This window comes from Rutidosis leptorrhynchoides, chromosome 2 (genome assembly GCF_046630445.1).
Source record: "Rutidosis leptorrhynchoides isolate AG116_Rl617_1_P2 chromosome 2, CSIRO_AGI_Rlap_v1, whole genome shotgun sequence".
Classification (NCBI taxonomy): domain Eukaryota; kingdom Viridiplantae; phylum Streptophyta; class Magnoliopsida; order Asterales; family Asteraceae; genus Rutidosis; species Rutidosis leptorrhynchoides.
Window position 1 is genome coordinate 84,288,431 of NC_092334.1, and position 27,333 is coordinate 84,315,763.

The following is a 27,333-nucleotide window of genomic DNA, read 5'->3' on the forward strand; positions in this document are numbered from 1 at the left end:
TTCATCGTGTTCTTGGTCATTCTTTGAGTAAATAAGTATGTCATCAATGAAAACAATGACAAACTTGTCAAGGTATGGTCCACACACTCGGTTCATAAGGTCCATGAACACAGCTGGTGCATTAGTTAAACCAAACGGCATGACCATAAACTCGTAATGACCGTAACGTGTTCTGAAAGCAGTCTTTGGAATATCATCTTCTTTCACCCGCATTTGATGATACCCGGAACGTAAGTCAATCTTTGAATAAACAGACGAGCCTTGTAGTTGATCAAATAAGTCGTCGATTCTCGGTAGTGGGTAGCGGTTCTTGATGGTAAGTTTGTTCAACTCTCGGTAGTCGATACACAACCTGAATGTACCATCTTTCTTCTTGACAAACAAAACAGGAGCTCCCCACGGTGATGTGCTTGGTCGAATGAAACCACGCTCTAAAAGTTCTTGTAATTGGCTTTGCAGTTCTTTCATCTCGCTGGGTGCAAGTCTGTAAGGAGCACGAGCTATTGGTGCAGCTCCTGGTACAAGATCTATTTGAAATTCAACGGATCGATGTGGGGGTAATCCCGGTAATTCTTTAGGAAATACATCGGGAAATTCTTTTGCAATGGGAACATCATTGATGCTCTTTTCTTCAGTTTGTACTTTCTCGACGTGTGCTAGAACAGCATAGCAACCTTTTCTTATTAGTTTTTGTTACTTCAAATTACTAATAAGATGTAGCTTCGTGTTGCCCTTTTCTCCGTACACCATTAAGGGTTTTCCTTTTTCTCGTATAATGCGAATTGCATTTTTGTAACAGACGATCTCTGCTTTCACTTCTTTCAACCAGTCCATACCGATTATCACATCAAAACTCCCTAACTCTACTGGTATCAAATCAATCTTAAATGTTTCGCTAACCAGTTTAATTTCTCGATTCCGACATATATTATCTGCTGAAATTAATTTACCATTTGCTAATTCGAGTAAAAATTTACTATCCAAAGGCGTCAATGGACAACTTAATTTAGCACAAAAATCTCTACTCATATAGCTTCTATCCGCACCCGAATCAAATAAAACGTAAGCAGATTTATTGTCAATAAGAAACGTACCCGTAACAAGCTCCGGGTCTTCCTGTGCCTCTGCCGCATTAATATTGAAAACTCTTCCGCGGCCTTGTCCATTCGTGTTCTCCTGGTTCGGGCAATTTCTAATAATGTGGCCCGGTTTTCCACATTTATAACAAACTACATTGGCATAACTTGCTCCGACACTACTTGCTCCGCCATTACTCGTTCCAACACCATTTGTTCCTTTTGTTCTATTAACCCCTGGTCCGTAAACCTCACACTTCACCGCGCTATGACCATTTCTTTTACACTTGTTGCAAAATTTGGTGCAGAACCCCGAGTGATACTTTTCACACCTTTGGCATAGCTGCTTCTGATTGTTGTTGTTGTTGCGGTTATTATTGTTGTTGGGATGATTGTTGTAGTTGCTGTTGCTGTTGTTGTTGTTGTTGTTGTTGTTGTTGGGCCGTTTGTTGTAGTTGTGATTGATGTTGCGATTGTTGGGATAATTGTTGCGATTATTGTTGTAATTGCTGTTGTTGTTGTATTGGTGATTCTTATCACCGTTATCCTCCCACTTTCTTTTGACTTGCTTCACATTGGCCTCTTCAGCAGTCTGTTCTTTAATTCTTTCTTCAATCTGGTTCATTAGTTTGTGAGCCATTCTACATGCCTATTGTATAGAGGCGGGCTCGTGTGAACTTATATCTTCTTGAATTCTTTCCGGTAATCCTTTCACAAATGCGTCGATCTTCTCTTCCTCATCTTCGAATGCTCCCGGACACAATAGGCACAATTCTGTGAATCGTCTTTCGTGCGTGGTAATATCAAATCCTTGGGTTCGTAACCCTCTAAGTTCTGTCTTGAGCTTATTGACCTCGGTTCTGGGACGGTACTTCTCGTTCATCAAGTGCTTGAATGCTGACCACGGTAGTGCGTACGCATCATCTTGTCCCACTTGCTCTAGATAGGTATTCCACCATGTTAACGCAGAACCTGTGAAGGTATGCGTAGCGTACTTCACTTTGTCCTCTTCAGTACACTTACTTATGGCAAACACCGATTCGACCTTCTCGGTCCACCGTTTCAATCCGATCGGTCCTTCGGTTCCATCAAATTCCAAAGGTTTGCAGGCAGTGAATTCTTTGTAGGTGCATCCTACACGATTTCCTGTACTGCTAGATCCAAGGTTATTGTTGGTATGTAACGCAGCCTGTACTGCGGCTACGTTTGAAGCTAGAAAAGTACGGAATTTCTCTTCATTCATATTCACGGTGCGTCGAGTAGTCGGTGCCATTTCCTTCAAAATAGTCAAATGGAACAAGTTAATCATACAGAATATTAAGAGTAGTTAATAGTATTTCGTAGCATAATATGAACTCATTTATAAAAGCTTTTTCTTCATATTAGCGTTTTATAAGTTTAAATTCGGGTAGTACCTACCCGTTAAGTTCATACTTAGTAGCTAATATACAATTCAACTACTACAATTCTATATGAAAAACTGATTATAATAATATTTCGCGTTCAAACTTTTATACAATATTTTACAAACTTACAATACCGCTTATTTTACATAAAGCATGAAATATAGCACACAATAACTTTGATACAAGATAGTTGTGAAGATAATTCTAGCTAGTACACAAGTCGTTCAGCAAAGACAATAAAGACACGTAATTCATACGTCCAGAAACAAGTCATGCATTCTGGTTTTACTAGGATTACTTCCCATCCTTGGTCTTGTGGAACATAACCGTTATGGCCGTTGATAAGACAGCGTGTTGTAACATCGTCAAAAGGACGAGGGTTACGTAATGTCCAACAGTCCCGTAACAATCTAAAAACCTCATTTCTTACCCCAATTACCGACTCCGTCACTTGCGGAAACGTTTTGTTTAATAGTTATAGCCCGATGTTCTTGTTCTCACTTTGGTGAGAAGCGAACATTACTAATCCGTAAGCATAACATGCTTCTTTATGTTGCATGTTAGCCGCTTTTTCTAAATCACGAAGTCCAATATTCGGATATATTGAGTCAAAATAATTTCTTAACCCGTTGCGTAAAATAGCATTTGGGTTCCCCGCAATATATGCGTCAAAGTAAACACATCGTAACTTATGGGTTTCCCAATGTGCTATCCCCCATCTTTCAAACGAAAGTCTCTTATAAACCAAGACATTCTTGGAACGTTCTTCGAATGTCTTACAAACTGATCTCGCCTTAAATAGTTGTGCCGAGGAATTCTGGCCGACTCTAGACAAGATTTCATCAATCATGTCTCTGGGTAGGTCTCTTAAAATATTGGGTTGTCTATCCATTTTGTGTTTTTAAACTGTAAAATAGACAAGAGTTAGATTCATAAAAAAATACTTATTAATACAAGCAATTTTTACATATATCATAAAGCATAAGAACACTATATTACATATATTACACCACACGAATACAACTATCTTATTCCGACTCGCTCGTTTCTTCTTCTTCAGTTTTGGTTCGTTTTGCCAAGTTTCTAGGGATATATGATGTTCCCCTAATACGAGCCGTCGTTGTCCACATTGGTTTAGAAAAACCTGGTGGTTTAGAGGTTCCCGGGTCATTGTTACAACTTAAGGACTTCGGGGGTTGACGATACATATAAAGTTCATCGGGGTTGGAATTAGATTTCTCTATTTTTATGCCCTTTCCCTTATTATTTTCTTTTGCCTTTTTAAATTCAGTTGGGGTAATTTCTATAACATCATTGGAATTCTCGTCGGAATCCGATTCATCGGAGAATTGGTAATCCTCCCAATATTTTGCTTCCTTGGCGGAAACACCATTGACCATAATTAACCTTGGTCGGTTGGTTGAGGATTCTCTTTTACTTAACCGTTTTATTATTTCCCCCACCGGTTCCGATTCTTCTTCCGGTTCCGATTCTTCTTCCGGTTCCGATTCTTCTTCCGGTTCCAACTCTTCTTCCGGTTCCTCTTCGGGAACTTGTGAATCAGTCCACGAATCATTCCAATTTACATTTGACTCTTCATTATTATTAGGTGAGTCAATGAGACTTGTTCTAGAGGTAGACATCTATCACATAATATCAAACACGTTAAGAGATTAATATATCACATAATATTCATATGTTAAAAATATATAGTTTCCAACAAAAATGTTAAGCAATCATTTTTAAAGAAAACACGGTCGAAGTCCAGAATCACTAATGCATCCTAACAAACTCGATAAGACACACTAATGCAAATTTTCTGGTTCTCTAAGACCAACGCTCGGATACCAACTGAAATGTCCCGTTCTTATTGATTAAAAACGTTCCATATTAATTGATTTCGTTGCGAGGTTTTGACCTCTATATGAGACGTTTTTCAAAGACTGCATTCATTTTAAAACAAACCATAACCTTTATTTCATCAATAAAGGTTTAAAAAGCTTTACGTAGATTATCAAATAATGATAATCTAAAATATCCTGTTTACACACGACCATTACATAATGGTTTACAATACAAATATGTTACAACAAAATAAGTTTCTTGAATGCAGTTTTTACACAATATCATACAAGCATGGACTCCAAATCTCGTCCTTATTTAAGTATGCGACAGCGGAAGCTCTTAATAATCACCTGAGAATAAACATGCTTAAAACGTCAACAAAAATGTTGGTGAGTTATAGGTTTAACCTATATATATCAAATCATAATAATAGACCACAAGATATCATATTTCAATACACATCCCATACATAGAGATAAAAATCATTCATATGGTGAACACCTGGTAACCGACATTAACAAGATGCATATATAAGAATATCCCCATCATTTCGGGACACCTTTCGGATATGATATAAATTTCGAAGTACTAAAGCATCCGGTTCTTTGGATGGGGTTTGTTAGGCCCAATAGATCTATCTTCAGGATTCGCGTCAATTAGGGTGTCTGTTCCCTAATTCTTAGATTACCAGACTTAATAAAAAGGGGCATATTCGATTTCGATAATTCAACCATAGAATGTAGTTTCACGTACTTGTGTCTACTTTGTAAATCATTTATAAAACCTGCATGTATTCTCATCCCAAAAATATTAGATTTTAAAAGTGGGACTATAACTCACTTTCACAGATTTTTACTTCGTCGGGAAGTAAGACTTGACCGCCGGTTGATTCACGAACCTATAACAATATATACATATATATCAAAGTATGTTTAAAATATATTTACAACACTTTTAATATATTTTGATGTTTTAAGTTTATTAAGTCAGCTGTCTTCGTTAGTAACCTACAACTAGTTGTCCACAGTTAGATGTACAGAAATAAATCGATAAATATTATCTTGAATCAATCCACGACCCAGTGTATACGTATCTCAGTATTAATCACAACTCAAACTATATATATTTTGGAATCAACCTCAACCCTGTATAGCTAACTCCAACATTCACATATAGAGTGTCTATGGTTGTTCCGAAATATATATAGATGTGTCGACATGATAGGTCGAAACATTGTATACGTGTCTATGGTATCTCAAGATTACATAATATACAATACAAGTTGATTAAGTTATGGTTGGAATAGATTTGTTACCAATTTTCACGTAGCTAAAATGAGAAAAATTATCCAATCTTGTTTTACCCATAACTTCTTCATTTTAAATCCATTTTGAGTGAATCAAATTGCTATGGTTTCATATTGAACTCTATTTTATGAATCTAAACAGAAAAGTATAGGTTTATAGTCGGAGAAATAAGTTACAAGTCGTTTTTGTAAAGGTAGTCATTTCAGTCGAAAGAACGACGTCTAGATGACCATTTTAGAAAACATACTTCCACTTTGAGTTTAACCATAATTTTTGGATATAGTTTCATGTTCATAATAAAAATCATTTTCTCAGAATAACAACTTTTAAATCAAAGTTTATCATAGTTTTTAATTAACTAACCCAAAACAGCCCGCGGTGTTACTACGACGGCGTAAATCCGGTTTTACGTTGTTTTTCGTGTTTTCAGGTTTTAAATCATTAAGTTAGCATATCATATAGATATAGAACATGTGTTTAGTTGATTTTAAAAGTCAAGTTAGAAGGATTAACTTTTGTTTGCGAACAAGTTTAGAATTAACTAAACTATGTTCTAGTGATTACAAGTTTAAACCTTCGAATAAGATAGCTTTATATGTATGAATCGAATGATGTTATGAACATCATTACTACCTTAAGTTCCTTGGATAAACCTACTGGAAAAGAGAAAAATGGATCTAGCTTCAACGGATCCTTGGATGGCTCGAAGTTCTTGAAGCAGAATCATGACACGAAAACAAGTTCAAGTAAGATCATCACTTGAAATAAGATTGTTATAGTTATAGAAATTGAACCAAAGTTTGAATATGATTATTACCTTGTATTAGAATGATAACCTACTGTAAGAAACAAAGATTTCTTGAGGTTGGATGATCACCTTACAAGAATGGAAGTGAGCTAGCAAACTTGAAAGTATTCTTGATTTTATGAAACTAGAACTTTTGGAATTTATGAAGAACACTTAGAACTTGAAGATAGAACTTGAGAGAGATCAATTAGATGAAGAAAATTGAAGAATGAAAGTGTTTGTAGGTGTTTTTGGTCGTTGGTGTATGGATTAGATATAAAGGATATGTAATTTTGTTTTCATGTAAATAAGTCATGAATGATTACTCATATTTTTGTAATTTTATGAGATATTTCATGCTAGTTGCCAAATGATGGTTCCCACATGTGTTAGGTGACTCACATGGGCTGCTAAGAGCTGATCATTGGAGTGTATATACCAATAGTACATACATCTAAAAGCTGTGTATTGTACGAGTACGAATACGGGTGCATACGAGTAGAATTGTTGATGAAACTGAACGAGGATGTAATTGTAAGCATTTTTGTTAAGTAGAAGTATTTTGATAAGTGTCTTGAAGTCTTTCAAAAGAGTATGAATACATATTAAAATACTACATGTATATACATTTTAACTGAGTCGTTAAGTCATCGTTAGTCGTTACATGTAAATGTTGTTTTGAAACCTTTAGGTTAACGATCTTGTTAAATGTTGTTAACCCAATGTTTATAATATCAAAAGAGATTTTAAAATATTATATTATATTGATATTATGATGTACAAATATCTCTTAATATGATATATATACATTAAATGTCGTTACAACGATAATCGTTACATATATGTCTCGTTTCAAAATCATTAAGTTAGTAGTCTTGTTTTTACATATGTAGTTCATTGTTAATATACTTAATGATATGTTTACTTATCATAATATCATGTTAACTATATATATAACCATATATATGTCATCATATAGTTTTTACAAGTTTTAACGTTCGTGAATCACCGGTCAACTTGGGTAGTCAATTGTCTATATGAAACCTATTTCAATTAATCAAGTCTTAACAAGTTTGATTGCTTAATATGTTGGAAACATTTAATCATGTAAATATCAATCTCAATTAATATATATAAACATGGAAAAGTTCGGGTCACTACATATGTCGGAATCGAGAAATGAAACTGGTTAGCGAAACATTTAAGATTGATTTAATACTAGTCGAGTTAGGGAGTTTTGATGTAATAATTGGCATGGACTGGTTGAAGAAGGTAAGAGCAGAGGTCGTTTGTTACAAAAATGCGATTCGCATTATGCGTGAAAAAGGAAAACCTTTAATGGTGTACGGAGAAAAGAACAACGCGAAATTAAATCTTATTAGTAGTTTGAAGGCGCAAAAACTAATAAGAAAAGGTTGTTACGTTATTCTAGCACACATCGAGGAAGTTAAACCTTAAGAAAAGAACATCAGTGATGTTCCCGTCGCAAAAGAATTTTTTGATGTATTTCCGAAAGAATTACCGGGATTACCCCCACATCGATCCGTTGAATTTCAAATAGACCTTGTACCAGGAGCTGCACCAATAGCTCGTGCTCCATACAGACTCGCACCCAATGAAATGAAAGAATTACAAAGTCAGTTACAGGAACTTTTAGAACGTGGTTTCATTCGACCAAGTACATCACCATGAGGAGCTCCTATTTTGTTTGTCAAGAAGAAAGATGGTACATTCAGGTTGTGTATCGACTACCGAGAGTTAAATAAACTTACCATCAAGAACCGCTACCCACTACCGAGAATCGACGACTTATTTGATCAACTACAAGGCTCGTCTGTTTATTCGAAGATCGATTTACGTTATGAATATCATCAAATGCGGGTGAAGGAGGATGATATTCCAAAGACTGCTTTTAGGACGCGTTACGGTCATTACGAGTTTATGGTTATGCCGTTTGGATTGACTAATGTACCAGCTGTGTTCATGGACCTCATGAACCGAGTGTGTGGGCCATATCTTGACAAGTTTATCATTGTTTTCATCGATGACATACTTATTTACTCGAAGAATGATCAAGAGCACGAAGAACATTTGAGAAAAGTGCTAGAGTTGCTGCGAAAAGAAAAACTGTACGCTAAGTTTTCAAAGTGTGCATTTTGGTTGGAAGAAGTTCAATTTCTCGGTCACATAGTGAACAAAGAAGGTATTTAGGTGGATCCAGCAAAGATTGAAACCGTTGAAAAATGGGAAACCCTGAAAACTTCGAAGCATATACGCCAATTTTTAGGACTAGCTAGTTACTACATAAGGTTCATCCAAGATTTTTCCAGAATAACAAAACCCTTGACTGCATTAACGCATAAAGGGAGGAAATTTGAATGGAAGGATGAACAAGAGAAAGCGTTTCAATTGTTAAAGAAAAAGTTAACTACGGCACCTATATTGTCATTACCTGAAGGGAATGATGATTTTGTGATATATTGTGACACCTCAAAGTAAGGTCTCGGTTGTGTATTAATGCAACGAACGAAAGTAATTGCTTATGCGTCTAGACAATTGAAGATTCACGAACAGAATTATACGACGCATGATTTGGAATTAGGCGCGGTTGTTTTTGCATTAAAGACTTGGAGGCACTACTTATATGGGGTCAAAATTATTATATATACCGACCACAAAAGTCTTCAACACATATTTAATCAGAAACAACTGAATATGAGGCAGCGTAGGTGGATTAAATTGTTGAATGATTACGACATTGAGATTCGTTACCACCCGGAGAAGGCAAATGTGGTAGCCGGCGCCTTGAGCAGAAAGGACAGAGAACCCATTCGAGTAAAAGCTATGAATATAATGATTCATACTAACCTTACTACTCATATAAAGGAGGCGCAACAAGGAGTTTTAAAAGAGGGAAATTTAAAGGATGAAATACCCAAAGGATCAGAGAAGCATCTTAATATTCGGGAAGACGGAACCCGGTATAGGGCTGAAAGAATTTGGGTACCAAAATTTGGAGATATGAGAGAAATGGTACTTAGAGAAGCTCATAAAACCAGATACTCAATACATCCTGGAATGGGGAAGATGTACAAGGATCTCAAGAAACATTTTTGGTGGCCGGGTATGAAAGCCGATGTTGCTAAATACGTAGGAGAATGTTTGACGTGTTCTAAGGTCAAAGCTGAGCATCAGAAACCATCAGGTCTACTTCAACAATCCGAAATCCCGGAATGGAAATGGGAAAACATTACCATGGATTTCATCACTAAATTGCCAAGGACTGCAAGTGGTTTTGATACTATTTGGGTAATAGTTGATTGTCTCACCAAATCAGCACACTTCCTGCCAATAAGAGAAGATGACAAGATGGAGAAGTTAGCACGACTGTATTTGAAGGAAGTCGTCTCCAGACATGGAATACCAATCTCTATTATCTCTGATAGGGATGGCAGATTTATTTCAAGATTCTGGCAGACATTACAGCAAGCATTAGGAACTCGTCTAGACATGAGTACTGCCTATCATCCACAAACTGATGGGCAGAGCAAAAGGACGATACAAACACTTGAAGACATGCTACGAGCATGTGTTATTGATTTTGGAAACAGTTGGGATCGACATCTACCGTTAGCAGAATCTTCCTACAACAACAGCTACCATTCAAGCATTGAGATGGCACCGTTTGAAGCACTTTATGGTAGAAAGTGCAGGTCTCCGACTTGTTGGAGTGAAGTAGGGGATAGACAGATTACGGGTCCGGAGATTATATAAGAAACTACCGAAAAGATCATCCAAATTCAACAACGGTTGAAAACCGCCCAAAGTCGACAAAAGAGCTACGCCGACATTAAAAGAAAAGATATAGAATTTGAAATTGGAGAGATGCTCATGCTTAAGGTTGCACCTTGGAAAGGCGTTGTTCGATTTGGTAAATGAGGGAAATTAAACCCAAGGTATATAGGACCATTCAAGATTATTGATCGTGTCGGACCAGTAGCTTACCGACTTAAGTTACCTCAACAACTTGCGGCTGTACATAACACTTTCCACGTCTCGAATTTGAAGAAATGTTTTGCTAAAGAAGATCTCACTATTCCGTTAGACGAAATCCAAATTAACGAAAAACTTCAATTCATCGAAGAACCCGTCAAAATAATGGATCGTGAGGTTAAAAGACTTAAACAAAAAACGATACCAATTGTTAAGGTTCGATGGAATGCTCGTAGAGGACTCGAGTTCATCTGGGAACGAGAAGATCAGATGAAGAAGAAATACCTGCACTTATTTCCAGAAGATACGTCAACACCTCCAACAGCTTAAAATTTCGGGACGAAATTTATTTAACGGGTAGGTACTGTAGTGACCCAAAATTTTCCATGTTTATATATATTTAATGAAATTTATATTTACATGATTAAGTGTTTCCAACATGTTAAGCAATCAAACTTGTTAAGACTTGATTAATTGAAATAGATTTCATATAGACAATTGACCACCCAAGTTGACCGGTGATTCACGAACGTTAAAACTTGTAAAAACTATATGATGACATATATATGATTATATATATAGTTAACATGATATTATGATAAGTAAGTATCTCATTAGGTATTTTAACAATGAGTTATATACATAAAATTGAGTTTATTGAATTAAGAAAATCGAAACGATATATATAACGATTATCGTTATAACAACGTCTTACTAAATACATATGAATCATATTAAGATATTGATATACTATGTTTAATCATGATAAATGATAAGTAAACATGTCATTTAGTGTATTAACAATGAACTACATATGTAAAAACAAGACTACTAACTTAATGATTTCGAAACGAGACATATAATTTAACATCTCATTAGATATAATAAACATTGGGTTAACAACATTTAACAAGATCGTTAACTTAAAGGTTTCAAATCAACATTTACATGTAACGACTAACGATGACTTAACGACTCAGTTAAAATGTATATACATGTAGTGTTTTAATATGTATTCATACACTTTTGAAAGACTTCAAGACACTTATCAAAATACTTCTACTTAATAAAAATGCATACAATTACATCCTCGTTCAGTTTCATCAACAATTCTACTCGTATGCACCCGTATTCGTACTCGTACAATACACAGCTTTTAGATGTATGTACTATTGGTATATATACTCCAATGATCAGATCTTAGTAGCCCATTTGAGTCACCTAACACATGTGGGAACCATCATTTGGCAACTAGCATGAAATATCTCATAAAATTACAAAAATATTAGTAATCATTCATGACTTATTTACATGTAAACAAAATTACACATCCTTTATATCTAATCCATATACCAACTACCAAAAACACCTATAAACACTTTCATTCTTCAGTTTTCTTCATCAAATTGATCTCTCTCAAGTTCTATCTTCAAGTTCTAAGTGTTCTTCATAAATTCTATAAGTTCTAGTTTCATAAAATCAAGAATACTTCCAAGTTTGCTAGCTTACTTCCAATCTTGTAAAGTGATCATCCAACCTCAAGAAATCTTTTTTATTTAAAGTAAAATATCTTTCTAATACAAGGTAATAATCATATTCAAACTTTGATTCAATTTCTATAACTATAACAATCTTATTTCGAGTGAAAATCTTACTTGAACTTGTTTTCGTGTCATGATTATGCTTTAAGAACTTTCAAGCAATTCAAAGATCCTTTGAAGCTAGATCTATTTTTCTCATTTCTAGTAGGTTTATCCACAAAACCTGAGGTAGTAATGATGTTCATAACATCATTCGATTTATATATATATAACTACCTTATTTGAAGGTTTAAACTTGAAATCACTAGAACATAGTTTAGTTAATTCTAAACTTGTTCGCAAACAAAAGTTAATCCTTCTAACTTGACTTTTAAAATCAACTAGCCACATGTTATATATCTATATGATATGCTAACTTAATGATTTAAAACCTGAAAACACGAAAAACACTGTAAAACTGGATATACGCCGTCGTAGTAACACCGCGGGCTGTTTTGGGTTAGTTAATTAAAAACTATGATAAACTTTGATTTAAAAGTTGTTCTTATAGGAAAATTATTTTTCTTATGAACATGAAACTATATCCAAAAATCATGGTTAAACTCAAAGTGGAAGTATGTTTTCCAAAATGGTCATCTAGACGTCGTTCTTTCGACTGAAATGACTATCTTTACAAAAACGACTTGTAACCTATATTTTTGACTATAAACTTATATATTTTATGTATAGATTCATAAACTTAATTTCAATATGAAACCATAGCAATTGGATTCACTCAAAACGGATTTAAAACGAAGAAGTTATGGGTAAAACAAGATTGGATATTTTTACTTGTTGTAGCTACGTGAAAATTGGTAACAAATTTATATTAATCATATTCTAGCTAACTTATATCGTATTATACATGTATTCTAATATATTATGTAATCTTGGGATACCATAGACACGTATGCAAATGTTTTGACATATCATATCGGCCCATCTTTATATATTATTTGGAACAACCATAGACACTCTATATGCAGTAATGTTAGAGTTAGTTATACAGGGTTGAGGTTGATTTCAAAAATATATATACTTTGAGTTGTGATCTAGCCTGAGACGTGTATACACTGGGTCGTGGATTGATTAAAAATAATATATATCGATTTATTTCTATACATCTAATTGTGGACAACTAGTTGTAGGTTACTAACGAGGACAGCTGACTTAATAAACTTAAAACATTAAAACGTATTAAAAATATTGTAAATATATTTTGAACATACTTTGATATATATGTTCATATTTGTTATAGGTTCGTGAATCGACCAGTGGCCAAGTATTACTTTCCGACGAAGTAAAAATCTGTGAAAGTGAGTTATAGTCCCACTTTTAAAATCTAATATTTTGGGATGAGAATACATGCAGTTTTATAAATGTTTTACGAAATAGACACAAGTAAATGAAACTACATTATATGGGTGAATGATCGAAGCCGAATATGCCCCTTTTGCTTGGTAGCCTAAGAATTAGTAAATCGATATACTAATTGACGCGAATTCTAAAGATAGTTCTATTGGGCCTAACGAACCCCATCCAAAGTACCGGATGCTTTAGTACTTCGAGTTTTTATATCATGTCCGATGGATGTCCCGGAATGATGGGGATATTCTTATATGCATCTTGTTAATGTCGGTTACCAGGTGTTCACCGTATGAATAATTTTTATCTCTATGTTTGGGATGTATTGAAATATGAAATCTTGTGGTCTATTATTATGATTTGATAATATATAGGTTAAACCTATAACCCACCAACATTTTTGTTGACGTTTTATGCATGTTTATTCTCAGGTGATTATTAAGAGCTTCCGCTGTTGCATACTAAAATAAAGACAAGATTTGGAGTCCATGCTTGTATGATATTATGTAAAAACTGCATTCAAGAAACTTATTTTTGATGTAATATATTCTTATTGTAAACCATTATGTAATGGTCGTGTGTAAACGGTATATTTTAGATTATCATTACTTGATAATCTACGTAATATTTTTTTAAACCTTTATCGATAACATAAAGGTTATGGTTGTTTTAAAAATGAATGCAGTCTTTGAAAAATGTCTCATATAGAGGTCAAAACCTCGCGACGAAATCAATTAATATAGAATGTTTATAATCAATATGAACGGGACATTTCACCTAGGACTTCTGGAAAACTGATTTTTAGATAGTTCGTTTCGAGAAGATGACTTTTCGTTTAAGACTCGCCTAAATCTGATATACGGTTTAGGATTTATAGCCTTCCGAAAGTCACTATGCCTTTGTAACGACGTGCTGAAAAATTCTGACCTACTCGCGCTTGAACTGTAGCCACGGTCAAAGGACATCTAGTTAGGATCTGAAAAATGGAAAGAGGTTAGAGGACTCACATACAGAGCCTTGGCCACTGACTACGCGTCTTTTTGATTTGTATGGAAGTCGTAACAGCTGTTCGAAGTCAGCCTATTGTTTCGATCTCTATTCTTGTTGAAAACTTACTTTAGCTTTTAAGAATGATGATGATGATGATGATATTTAAACTTAATTTATTCAATTTTAAACCTTTGGGGACAATTCACTGATCTAGTAACCTTTGACTTAGGTTGAGGACCTTTTGGATCGACCAACTTACTTGTTTGGACGACTTACTACTTGCTTACATTGTCGTATCGATTTTACCGCACATTCACTGTGAGTTATAGCTTCCCTTTTTTACTTTACTATTTTTGGGACTAAGAATACATGCGCTTTTTATGTTTTACATACTAGACACGAATACTTAAACTTTATATATGTGTGGGTGATATAACGGCACAAAGATTTCCCTTAGCACGGTAACGTTTAATCATTGGTTTTTGAACCGGTGAACGCGAATATTAGATATGGATCCATAGGGTTTGACATCCCCACTCGGGCTAGTCGCGCTAGATTTTAACGGGTGTTTGATACTTCGAGAATATACGCACTCGCCAAGTGTACTTTTAGGGGGTGATATTATTATTACGTTAAGTTAGTTACCGGGTGCCCACGGATAAGCATATACTTTATCATACTGATTTGAAACGCTGGTTGAAGCACTGAAATCTCGTGGTCTACATTACATTACTGATTACAAACAAACTATAGCTCACCGAAATTCGTGTTGACTTTTTAAGCATGTATTTCTCAGGTGCTTAGACGTTTTTGCTTCTGCTGTTAGACTTGCTGTTATAGTCTTGGTGTTATAGACTTGCTGTTACAGACTCGTTGTGTTAGACTTCCGCTGCATTGTTAAGAGATATCTCAATCATGGAACTTTTACTTTGCATTCACAACTTATGATGTTTACGAGCTATGGTTTTGTAATGACCTTTGTGTCACGTACTTATGTTAATGCTTTCTATTCGTAGAAGCACGTTATCCTTGTAAAACATTTGACGTTGTTAAAAACGTTACCTTTTCATGAATGCAAAACTTGTTTTAAAACAGCATGTAGTATTATACCGTGTAATGGACCTGTTGTTGACGATCCATACACGTTGATTTTGTACAGGGCGTCACATTTGGTATCAGAGCATTGGTTATAGGGAATTAGGTTGCATTAGTGCGTCTTGACCGAGTCGAGTAGGATTCACTAATAGGACTAATCTACAACTTGCTTGTTTACTTGTTTATGCGAAACTGCGGCATGCTACTGCTTGCTTTTACTGCCATATGAACTTGCTGTATGCTACTGCTTGCTTTTACTGCCATATGAACTTGCTGCATGCTACTGCTTACTTTTACTGCCATATGAACTTGCTGCATGCCACTGCTTACTTTTACTGCTATGTGAACTTGCTGTATGCTATTGCTTACTTTTACTGCTATGTGAACTTGTTGTATGCTATTGCTTATTCTCGTTACTACATGCTACTATCTGCTTTTGATTGCATGTTACTTCTGCTTAATACCGTTATTATTGCCATGCTATGTACTGCTGTAGATGATTTAGGCTGCTGTAGTTATTATGCCTGATTACGTGCTTGCTTCATGTCTGCTATTCGTTGTACCGACTTCGAAAATTTATCTTTCCTCGTTTAGATGTTTTTTCTGAACCCTTTCCACACTCGTCTAACCCTGAGGACCACTATTGTAATCCACCTGTTACTACCGTTCCAACGTTCCAGAGATCGAAACATTACTTCACTTAATCTAGGAAGAGTACCCCTCAGATTACACGCCCACTAAAGTTGATCCTCGGAGGAGGAGATATATGAAGACTTGTTGGAGTAACCGCACCTCGCCCCACCCCCCGAGCTCACCCTAATTAGCCACGTACAACGTATGAACATTAGAAGGTTGTTCAGTTTCCGCAAGTTGACTCGTATCCCGTACGCTTTCATGACCGTCACTTATCTCTTTCATCCTTCTCCACTGCTCGACGATCTAACGACACTTCTGGACTTAGGTCCCTAACTGTAACGTCCTCCCAATAGGGTCTGGAAGAAATGTTACTAATATCAAATAAACCAACATATTATAATACGAGAACAATACTAAATGATAAAATTAACTGGAATGAGTACGCAGCGGAAAATGAAATGTCGTTACAAAAGAAATATGTAATTGTTTAAATGCAGTAGTAATAAATGCGATAATCTCTTGATCCTATGTCCAAGTAGCATCACATAAGCAGTAGATAGGAAAGCTTGAATTAAACATCACCTGAGACAAAACATGCTAAAGTGTCAACCAAAAAGGTTGAGTGAAGTTCATAGGTTTAACAAAAGTAGTTATCGTTGTTTTTAGACCACAAGATTTAGTTGTAAAGTTGATCTCCCGCAGGATCAAAAAGTAGATCTCGCAGATCCAAAAGTTATGCCAGTGCGTGATATTTAGACTAAACATTCAAGTTTGCCCCATGACAAGTTGTGTCTGTCCTTGTCGGTTTAATTTTATTATCAAGTAATACAAAGACTTAGTCAAATGTATCGGGGACGTTACTCCCGATAGGCCTACCCCCAATAAATAAGCATGCCGCAGCACTTAAAAATATCACTGTAGGGACTTAGTCGGACATAGCCGGGTACAGCATAGTTTTAACAGTTGGTACTTGTGTCTAAATTGTAAATAGTAAAAGCAGCATGTGTCTCACCCCAAAAAGTTAAATAAGTTTGCTAGCAATAAAGAGTGGGGCTATGAATTCACCTTAGTAAGTAGAGAGAGAGTTATTCCTCGGAATAAAGAGTTGAACGAGTGAGCAGGAAAGTCAACCTATTGACATTTAAGAGTAGTTAAGTGTTTTGCCCATGTTTAAGTTTAAGTATGTGTTTAAGTATAGTTTGTTTTACTAAGTTTCTATTCCTAGTAAGTTACTATTTTTATAAAGTTTCCATTTTTAGAAAGTTTCTTATTTTACTAAGTTTCTATGACTAGATAGTTTCTACTTTTATGAGTGTTTTCCATTTTAGGATACTTGCTGTATTAGATAAGCTTCCAATCACCCCTTTCCCTTCGAATGGCTAATTTAGATCTAGGGGCTTGAGCCATAGGACCCTTTAAATCGGAAATCCAAACCCTCTGCCTAGAATCTCGTAGAAACCATTCGTCAAGAAAGTTCGAAGATTTATACATCTCTAATACATATCCCAAAATGTTTTTGTGCTACAATATAAGTAGTAGGTTATAGGTGCTAGTAATAGTAATAGTGTATACATGTTAAGTACTAGTATAAGTAGTATTAGGGTTTAAGGTTTTAATATGTATATGTATATATAATTCGTATATATATATATATATATATATATATATATATATATATATATAAAAATATATTTTTTTTACATGTATATATGTATATATAAATCTAGGTGTGTTTATGTATATACTTATGAATAACAAGTTTATAATATGAATATGAATTAACAAAGATTAAAGTTTATGTAAATAGTTTAGGGTTTATGTTATACCTTTGAAGATTCAAGATAATTAACAAAGAAAAGATGAACACGATGAAGATGGAAGATCAAAGCCTTGAAAATCTTGAAGAACTCCTTGAAGATTCTTGAAGAACACGAAGAACAAGCTTGAAGATCCGAATACCACAAGAGAGGGAGAGGGAGAGATTGTTTTTGAGAGAGGATTTTGGTGTGATTTGTGAATGAGAAACTAGGAGTCTAGAAGTGTTTATATAGTGCAAGTATTAGAGTGTTAGTCAACATAAGGATGTTCTAATTAATGATTTTATTTTGTTTTATAATTATTAGTCAACAAAAGGTGGTACTAGTTTATAATTAGTCAACATAAGGATGTACTAGTTTATACTTTATTTTTAGTCAACATAAGGATGTAATTGTTTAAGATTCTTTAGTCTCATTATTATTACTATTATTATTATTATTATTATTATTATTATTATTATTATTATTATTATTGTTATTATTATTATTATTATTATTATTATTATTTACATTTACTACATGATAAGTATTATTTTCTTTTTACTAATTCATGACTTGTATTTATTTTTATTTAGTTCCCAATTGTTTTATTATTTATATAAATGTCACTTTTTATTTATTACTTATAGATTAATAGTTATAAATAATATTACTGAAATTCATAAATTTTAATTAGCAGTGAGTGTCGAATGAAAATTTATTATTTGGTCAACGTTAAATTGATTGTGTATATAACAACCCTTAAATAATTAATACGTATAGTCAGACAGTAAACCCTAGGGTCATTTCAGTAATTTTAGAAGTCAAAAAGTGAGGGTTGTTATAGTACCTCCCCGTTAATAAAAACTTAGTCCCGAAGTTTTAGGTAGACTTCTCGGATGCATCAGCAGTTGAGAAGAGATGGGGATATTTCCGTTTCATATGGTCTTTGCGTTCCAGGTATATTCGGGGCCTCTACGCGAATTCCAACAGACTTTAATGATAGGTATGTTGCTTTTACGCGTTTATTTGACCTCTCCTTCCATGATTTCTATAGGTTCTTCAACGAAGTGCATTTTATCATTAATGCGAAGATCATTCAAAATGATGATGTTATACAAGTCATTTCAGTAAATTGGATACATGAAATGTGTTATGAATAGTATTGAGCTCATTTAAAACCTTGAGCATTTTATGCCACAATATTAGGGCAGACAAACAGAGAGGAGTTCGTGAAAATCACAGTCATGAAATTTGATAGAGATCTTCATTGTTTACAACAAGAATATTTTAATGATGAATATAAGTTGAAAAATAAAGTTTTATCACTATTGGATAATATGGATAAAACGATTCGTTTATAGGAAGAGTAAAAACGAAGCAATCATAAAAGAGTGAAATGAGAAAATTAAATGTTCGCCTTAACTTTTGACGTAGTCACGATTGATTTCCGGAATTCAAGGAATTAAAGGAAATCTTCGTAATCTATAAGATTTGATTCTCCGGTAATTAAGGAATTTGAGATTTTCTTTGATTAAATGCGGTGGATTGTCTCGATTGTTATGTTTGGAATTTTGCTATAAATTAGCTTCTTCCGTTTCATTATCTTCACCACTTCTATACTTTCTTCCTCAATTCAAACTTCCAAAAGATTAAGAAAATGCTTAATTCAGTTCTGATCCTGGTTATTATATTGACCATATATGCAGTCATTCTTCTTTTTCTTTTACCGCCAGAGGAATCTGTTTACTTCTACTATGCTCTTGGGGTTATAGTGTTTTTAATTATCCCGTGTCTTTATATTGCTATACGCATTGATATACACGGTTTGTAATTTCGGAGTCGTTATCGGGCTTTATATTTTCCCTTATATGTCGGAGCTTTATGCTTTTGTTTCTTCTTCTCGACTTCAAGTCAAGCGAGTAATGGTCCAGAATTCATAGGTATGAAGTTTAAAATGATCATAATATATAAAGTAGAAAGGAAAGGTAATAGCACGATTTGATTTGTCATATTACCAGAATATCCGGGAAAAGACCGAATCATCAAGAAAAATATTTTCTTGATATGTTTAGAGTTAAAATAGAATGTAAGAGTCGTGTAACATGGCAAATGATGATTATAAAATCTATGAATCATCATCTTCCATTAAAAACTTAGCATAACTTACTGTAATATAATCACGTTGGCCTGACGTCATTATATTATACTAACTCATGCTTCAATTCCCAACACTTCTTCAAAGCATTTATAATTTAAACTCGAATTTTACAGAATATAGAAACTAAAACAGTTTCCTTTATAAAGATATCGTAAAGAGATACTTAATTGCGGACATGAATCGTTATGAAGATATCTTCCGAAATATAGAGGATATTTATGATGATATTTTGGAATTTCTAAGTTTGAAAGTTGATGAAGAAAAATTTTCCGCAAGCTTTTAACATGACTTCGGAGCAAGATATTCTCTAAAGATTTCACCGGATCCAGAATTACCTGAATTCTTTGAATATAGGGTTTGGCCCTTGTGTTTGTCCTTGGTCTCCTCCATGGTTAGCTCAATCCGTTTTTCAGTTCAAAATTTTCTTTTGAGCTTTTCCAACGTACCATTCTTTATTATCAAACTGTTGGCCCTTAAGACCATCTACAATTTTTCTGTTTCCTCTGCATTTAATGCAGCCATATTTGAATCATCGGTTATCAATCCGAGATGGTTTCAAGAAATTTCATTTTTAGATGATTAAACGCTGATTGCGATCGTCAAGATTCAAAGGATGTTTTCAAGAATTTTGAATTTGAAGTGTTTAAGCGTAAGATGCATCCATCAATGGATCTAACGGTTGACGAAGAAATGTTGTGATTTTCAAAAGTAAGGAATGGTAAGTTCGGTGGTTTGATGTGATAATTCATCATAGAATACGAATGAATATAATTCATGAATGTAGTGATCTTTAGGAAGATAACACTTGCTAAAGCTTTACTTAAGTTCTGATATGACAAAATCAGAATATGTAACTGAATTTGTATGAAAATGGTTGTTCTTTGGTGAACATATACATATATCATGTGAATGTAAGTAGTATAGTTAACAACTGCTGAATCAGAATGGAAGAATGTACAATGTAACATATTTATATGAGATATGAATATCTCTCGGGTTTTACCTACCCGTTAAAATATTTTTCACAATTACAAAAGAGAAGATATACGTTCATATATGTATTCTTCATATGTAATCATGGTTTTAATGAGTTAATATAATATTAAACTCATTTGATTTGCTGTTGAAACGAGAATAAATAATCTCCAAAACCTTTGAGATTTCATAATTGTCGTGAAATATTTCGCTAATGAAGTTATGAATCAATACTTCATCATTCATTATTATTGATATACTTCGGTATATGATGTTGGTGCTCGTGGAATTCTTGTGAAATTCATAAGGCACTAATGATGTTTTCTAGAAAGTTTCGAGTACATCGAAAAATAAAGTATACAATCAATCATGTATTTGAGTAATACACTTGGTTTATTACGAAATGGAGTTTATTGTGTTGAAGCAATGATTAACGATTGTTAAGTTATTAACAAAAGATGTACATCATAGCATATTATGATATGAATTAACCATGTAGTACATACTAGTTAAGATTCACACATAATAGCTTAGTACGAAAAGATTTATTATTGTTCCAATCCATATATATAAAGTCTACATATGTAATTCTTCAGGAAGAATGAGTCAATACATCTTAACTCATTATTACTAATATTCCTTGGTATCTATGGGGTGTATGATGTTGATGTTTGAGGTACTGAGTGTGATGTTGAGGCGTGGAATGCGGATGTTGTCGTTGGTTAAGCTGGTGATGTTGGTGGTGATGCCGATGGTACTGGTGGTACTGGTTATGCTGCTGGTCCTATTGCTGGTGTTTGTAGGTTTCGCACCATATTATCCAGAGCCACTACTCGAGCGCGAAGCTCGTTGACTTCTTCTATTATTCAGGGATGATTGGCGGTTCTGACAAGTGGATGAATAAGATCTAAAATTTTAGATATTATATATTCGTGACTAGATATCCTGGAAATGAGGGTGAAAATAGTGTTCCGAACGGGTTCGCCAGTAAGTGCTTCAGGTTCTTCACCAAGAGGTGAATTCGGTTGGTGGAAGGGATCACCTTCTTCTTGTCTCCATTGATTAAGTTTGCTACGAACCCATCCCCAATTCATCCAAAATAGATGATGGCTGATTGGTTCGTGCATTCCGGTTACGCTGCCATTGGAGCTCGAAGAGTTCGAGGAATCCATATTATGTGTTTGGAATAGGGTTTTTGATATGAGATTAGTGTTAAATACTGGATGATATATTCGTCTCCTCGAATACGTGTATATAGCAAAAAGATTTCCGTAATTTACGGTGGGAATTTAGGAAAAGTGTTAGACAAAATCTATTGGGATAGATACGATAAGATATAATAAGATATGATGTGTCTATACTTTAATAATGGCAGTATGACGTGTCGAGATCATAAAGTGATAAGTATGTAATCTAATAATCTTTTGATTAAAGACTTTCAATTCGTATACTGTGATAGCCCAATGACATTTTTCGATTCGTAAACCGATGCATGAAGGCATAAGGCATGTAGGTACGTGATATAATAGGGAGTTATATACGTTTGATTGTGAGTAGTAACAATTATAAGAGTTTCAAAATCATGGATAATATTTCATGTAATACATATGTAATACACATAACCATGATAGATGACTTATGAATGTCAAGAATTTCTGAAATCATTGTGTCGCATTTAGATGTGGTGGTGTAATTGGATAGTACTCAGGAAAGTGAGCAGAGTTCTTAGATTAGCTCGGCATTCTAAGATAAGTAAAGTTTCTAAAGTATAGTGTAGCATTTAACAGTTAAAGGCAACAATTAAAGGCACTATGGTCAAGGAAAGTTGTAGTCCTACATTAGGAAAGAGACTTTGATTAGAATCTTTAAGTCAAGTTTGGTAAAGCATGATTGTTAAGATTATAAGGCAATCCTAAGTGCTTTAAGTCTAAGGCAGGAAAGGTTATAGTTTCCTAGATTGCTAAGGCACCCTAGCTAGCAAGTAAGGCACACATAAAAATGCAATCCTGGTTCTCTATAACAGCCTGGTTATGCTCTGATACCAATCTATAACGTCCTCCCAATAGGGTCTGGAAGAAACGTTACTAATATCAAATAAACCAACATATTATAATACGAGAACAATACTAAATGATAAAATTAACTGGAATGAGTACGCAGCGGAAAATGAAATGTCGTTACAAAAGAAATATGTAATTGTTTAAATGCAGTAGTAATAAATGCGATAATCTCTTGATCCTATATCCAAGTAGCATCACATAAGCAGTAGATAGGAAAGCTTGAATTAAACATCACCTGAGACAAAACATGCTAAAGTGTCAACCAAAAAGGATGAGTGAAGTTCATAGGTTTAACAAAAGTAGTTATCGTTGTTTTTAGACCACAAGATTTAGTTGTAAAGTTGATCTCCCGCTGGATCAAAAAGTAGATCTCGCAGATCCAAAAGTTATGCCAGTGCGTGATATTTAGACTAAACATTCAAGTTTGCCCCATGACAAGTTGTGTCTGTCCTTGTCGGTTTAATTTCATTATCAAGTAATACAAAGACTTAGTCAAATGTATCGGGGACGTTACTCCCGATAGGCCTACCCCCAATAAATAAGCATGCCGCAGCACTTAAAAATATCACTGTAGGGACTTAGTCGGACATAGCCGGGTATAGCATAGTTTTAACAGTTGGTACTTGTGTCTAAATTGTAAATAGTAAAAGCAGCATGTGTCTCACCCCAAAAGGTTAAATAAGTTTGCTAGCAATAAAGAGTGGGGCTATGAATTCACCTTAGTAAGTAGAGAGAGAGTTATTCCTCGGAATAAAGAGTTGAACGAGTGAGCAGGAAAGTCAACCTATTGACATTTAAGAGTAGTTAAGTGTTTTGCCCATGTTTAAGTTTAAGTATGTGTTTAAGTATAGTTTGTTTTACTAAGTTTCTATTCCTAGTAAGTTACTATTTTTATAAAGTTTCCATTTTTAGAAAGTTTCTTATTTTACTAAGTTTCTATGACTAGATAGTTTCTACTTTTATGAGTGTTTTCCATTTTAGGATACTTGCTGTATTAGATAAGCTTCCAATCACCCCTTTCCCTTCGAATGGCTAATTTAGATCTAGGGGCTTGAGCCATAGGACCCTTTAAATCGGAAATCCAAACCCTCTGCCTAGAATCTCGTAGAAACCATTCGTCAAGAAAGTTCGAAGATCTATACATCTCTAATACATATCCCAAAATGTTTTTGTGCTACAATATAAGTAGTAGGTTATAGGTGCTAGTAATAGTAATAGTGTATACATGTTAAGTACTAGTATAAGTAGTATTAGGGTTTAAGGTTTTAATATGTATATGTATATATAATTCGTATATATATGTATATATATATATATATATAAATATATTTTTTTTACATGTATATATGTATATATAAATCTAGGTGTGTTTATGTATATACTTATGAATAACAAGTTTATAATATGAATATGAATTAACAAAGATTAAAGTTTATGTAAATAGTTTAGGGTTTATGTTATACCTTTGAAGATTCAAGATAATTAACAAAGAAAAGATGAACACGATGAAGATGGAAGATCAAAGCCTTGAAAATCTTGAAGAGCTCCTTGAAGATTCTTGAAGAACACGAAGAACAAGCTTGAAGATCCGAATACCACAAGAGAGGGAGAGGGAGAGATTGTTTTTGAGAGAGGATTTTGGTGTGATTTGTGAATGAGAAACTAGGAGTCTAGGAGAGTTTATATAGTGCAAGTATTAGAGTGTTAGTCAACATAAGGATGTTCTAATTAATGATTTTATTTTGTTTTATAATTTTTAGTCAACAAAAGGTGGTACTAGTTTATAATTAGTCAACATAAGGATGTACTAATTTATACTTTATTTTTAGTCAACATAAGGATGTAATTGTTTAAGATTCTTTAGTCTCATTATTATTACTATTATTATTATTATTATTATTATTTACATTTACTACATGATAAGCATTATTTTCTTTTTACTAATTCATGACTTGTATTTATTTTTATTTAGTTCCCAATTGTTTTATTATTTATATAAATGTCACTTTTTATTTATTACTTATAGATTAATAGTTATAAATAATATTACTGAAATGCATAAATTTTAATTAGCAGTGAGTGTCGAATAAAAATTTATTATTTGGTCAACGTTAAATTGATTGTGTATATAACAACCCTTAAATAATTAATACGTATAGTCAGACAGTAAACCCTAGGGTCATTTCAGTAATTTCAGAAGTCAAAAAGTGAGGGTTGTTATACTAACACTCTTAGGCATTGGAGAAGTCGGGAAGGCATCTCCTTCCACAAGGTCATAGTGTCTTCCACTGATGCTCAGCTATACCCAAAGACTTGGGTGTCGCCTCAAAACATATCGTATTACTACTTGCTACACGTACAACTCAACGCGAGACCCAGATTGAATTTCTAGAAAGGAACCTAAAGACGTTACCTGAACCTGAACATTTAGAAGAAATTTCGGGACATTTAGGCATTGATGCATGACCTACGGAACCTACAAACACACGCCGAGAAGCCGCGATATTAATTATGTAGATTTTGTTTTGAGATAGCATAGATAAGGCACCGTTAGATGAAATTGAGTAGAACTTGAAGTGATCATGTTACATTGACCATATAGAGTGATATTGGAATGAACGTACGATTTAGTACAATATAATGATGCCAGGCCAGCTTGATTATATTGAAGTAAATCATGCAGAAGTCCCAATGTTACTATATAAGGAATATGAAGTGATTCAAAGAAAATTTTGGTAGGAACCACTTGAGTATACGCATTATGGTCTGTTAGAGGTAGGGAAAGAATAACCACTTAGCCCAGATACTGTACAAGAAGGGCCTTGATTGCAGAATTGATAACCTGAAAATTTATTATATGAGACGACCCATCCTAATCCATAAGGACGAATACAATAACTTAAGGTTCCATTGCGAGGTATTTGAACTCTATATGATACATTTTACAAATATTGCATTCGTTTTTAAAAGACAAAATTTCATTACATCGAAAGTTGACAGGCATGCATACCATTTCATAATATATCCAAACTATAAATGACTTAATCTGTCATCTACTTAATAATAATCTTTTTGAACTCAATGACTCGAATGCAACGTCTTTTGAAATATGCCATGAATGACTCCAAGTAATATCTTTTAAATGAGCAAATACACAGCGGAAGATTTCTTTAATACCTGAGAATAAACATGCTTTCAAGTGTAAACCAAAAGGTTGGTGAGTTCATTAGTTTTTCATAATCATTCATTTCCATCATTTTAATAGACCACAAGATTTCAATATTTAATTGTACACGTAACCCAAGTACAAAATAATACACGTAACCTGTGTACAAAAATCATTCATATGAATTGAACACCTGGTAACCGATGTTAACTTTAACACATAGAATATCCCCAAATAGAACCTCTCGTCTGTATAATAATAATCTCGAAGTACTAAAGCCATCCATAACCTGAATGGGGGTTGTTAGGCCCAATAGATCTATCTTTAGGATTCGCGTGAATTAGGGGTCATTTCCCTAATTCTTAGGCTACCAAGCTTGAAGGGGCGATATTCGGTTTAATAATCCAATTATAGAATGTAATTTTAAGTACTTGTGTCTATTTTGTAAAACATTTATAAAAGCAGCGCATGTATTCTCAGTCCTAAACATATATATAAAAAGGGAGTAATGAAACTCACAATACTGTATTTCGTAGTAAAAATACATATGACGTCATTGAACAAGTGTAGGGTTGGCCTTGGATTCACGAACATATATTAAGTATATGTATTTATATGTTGATCAATATCTGTCTAACAATTTAGATCAAGTTATAGTGTATCACAATCCTAATGCTCGAGACCGATATGCAAAAGTCAACAAAAGTCATTTTGACCCAAAAAGACTACCAAAATCTATACATGTTCATTATATAACTTAAATATAGTCGTTTTATATATTTAAATATATTTATTAAATTTTATTAGAGTAAATAATACAAGTCATTTATTAATAAATAAAAATTTATATTAAAATTTATATATGATAAAAATATACTTTTATATATATCAAGTAATAAAGTTTATACCGTTCACTCAATATCATAAAAATATAGTGGTATGTATTATTAATGTAATTATATTACGTGTCGTAAAAATATCTTTGTATCACATATTTATTTGATAAAATAATATTGATAATAATAATAATAATAATAATAATAATAATAATAATAATAATAATAATAATAATAATAATAATAATAATAAGTAAAA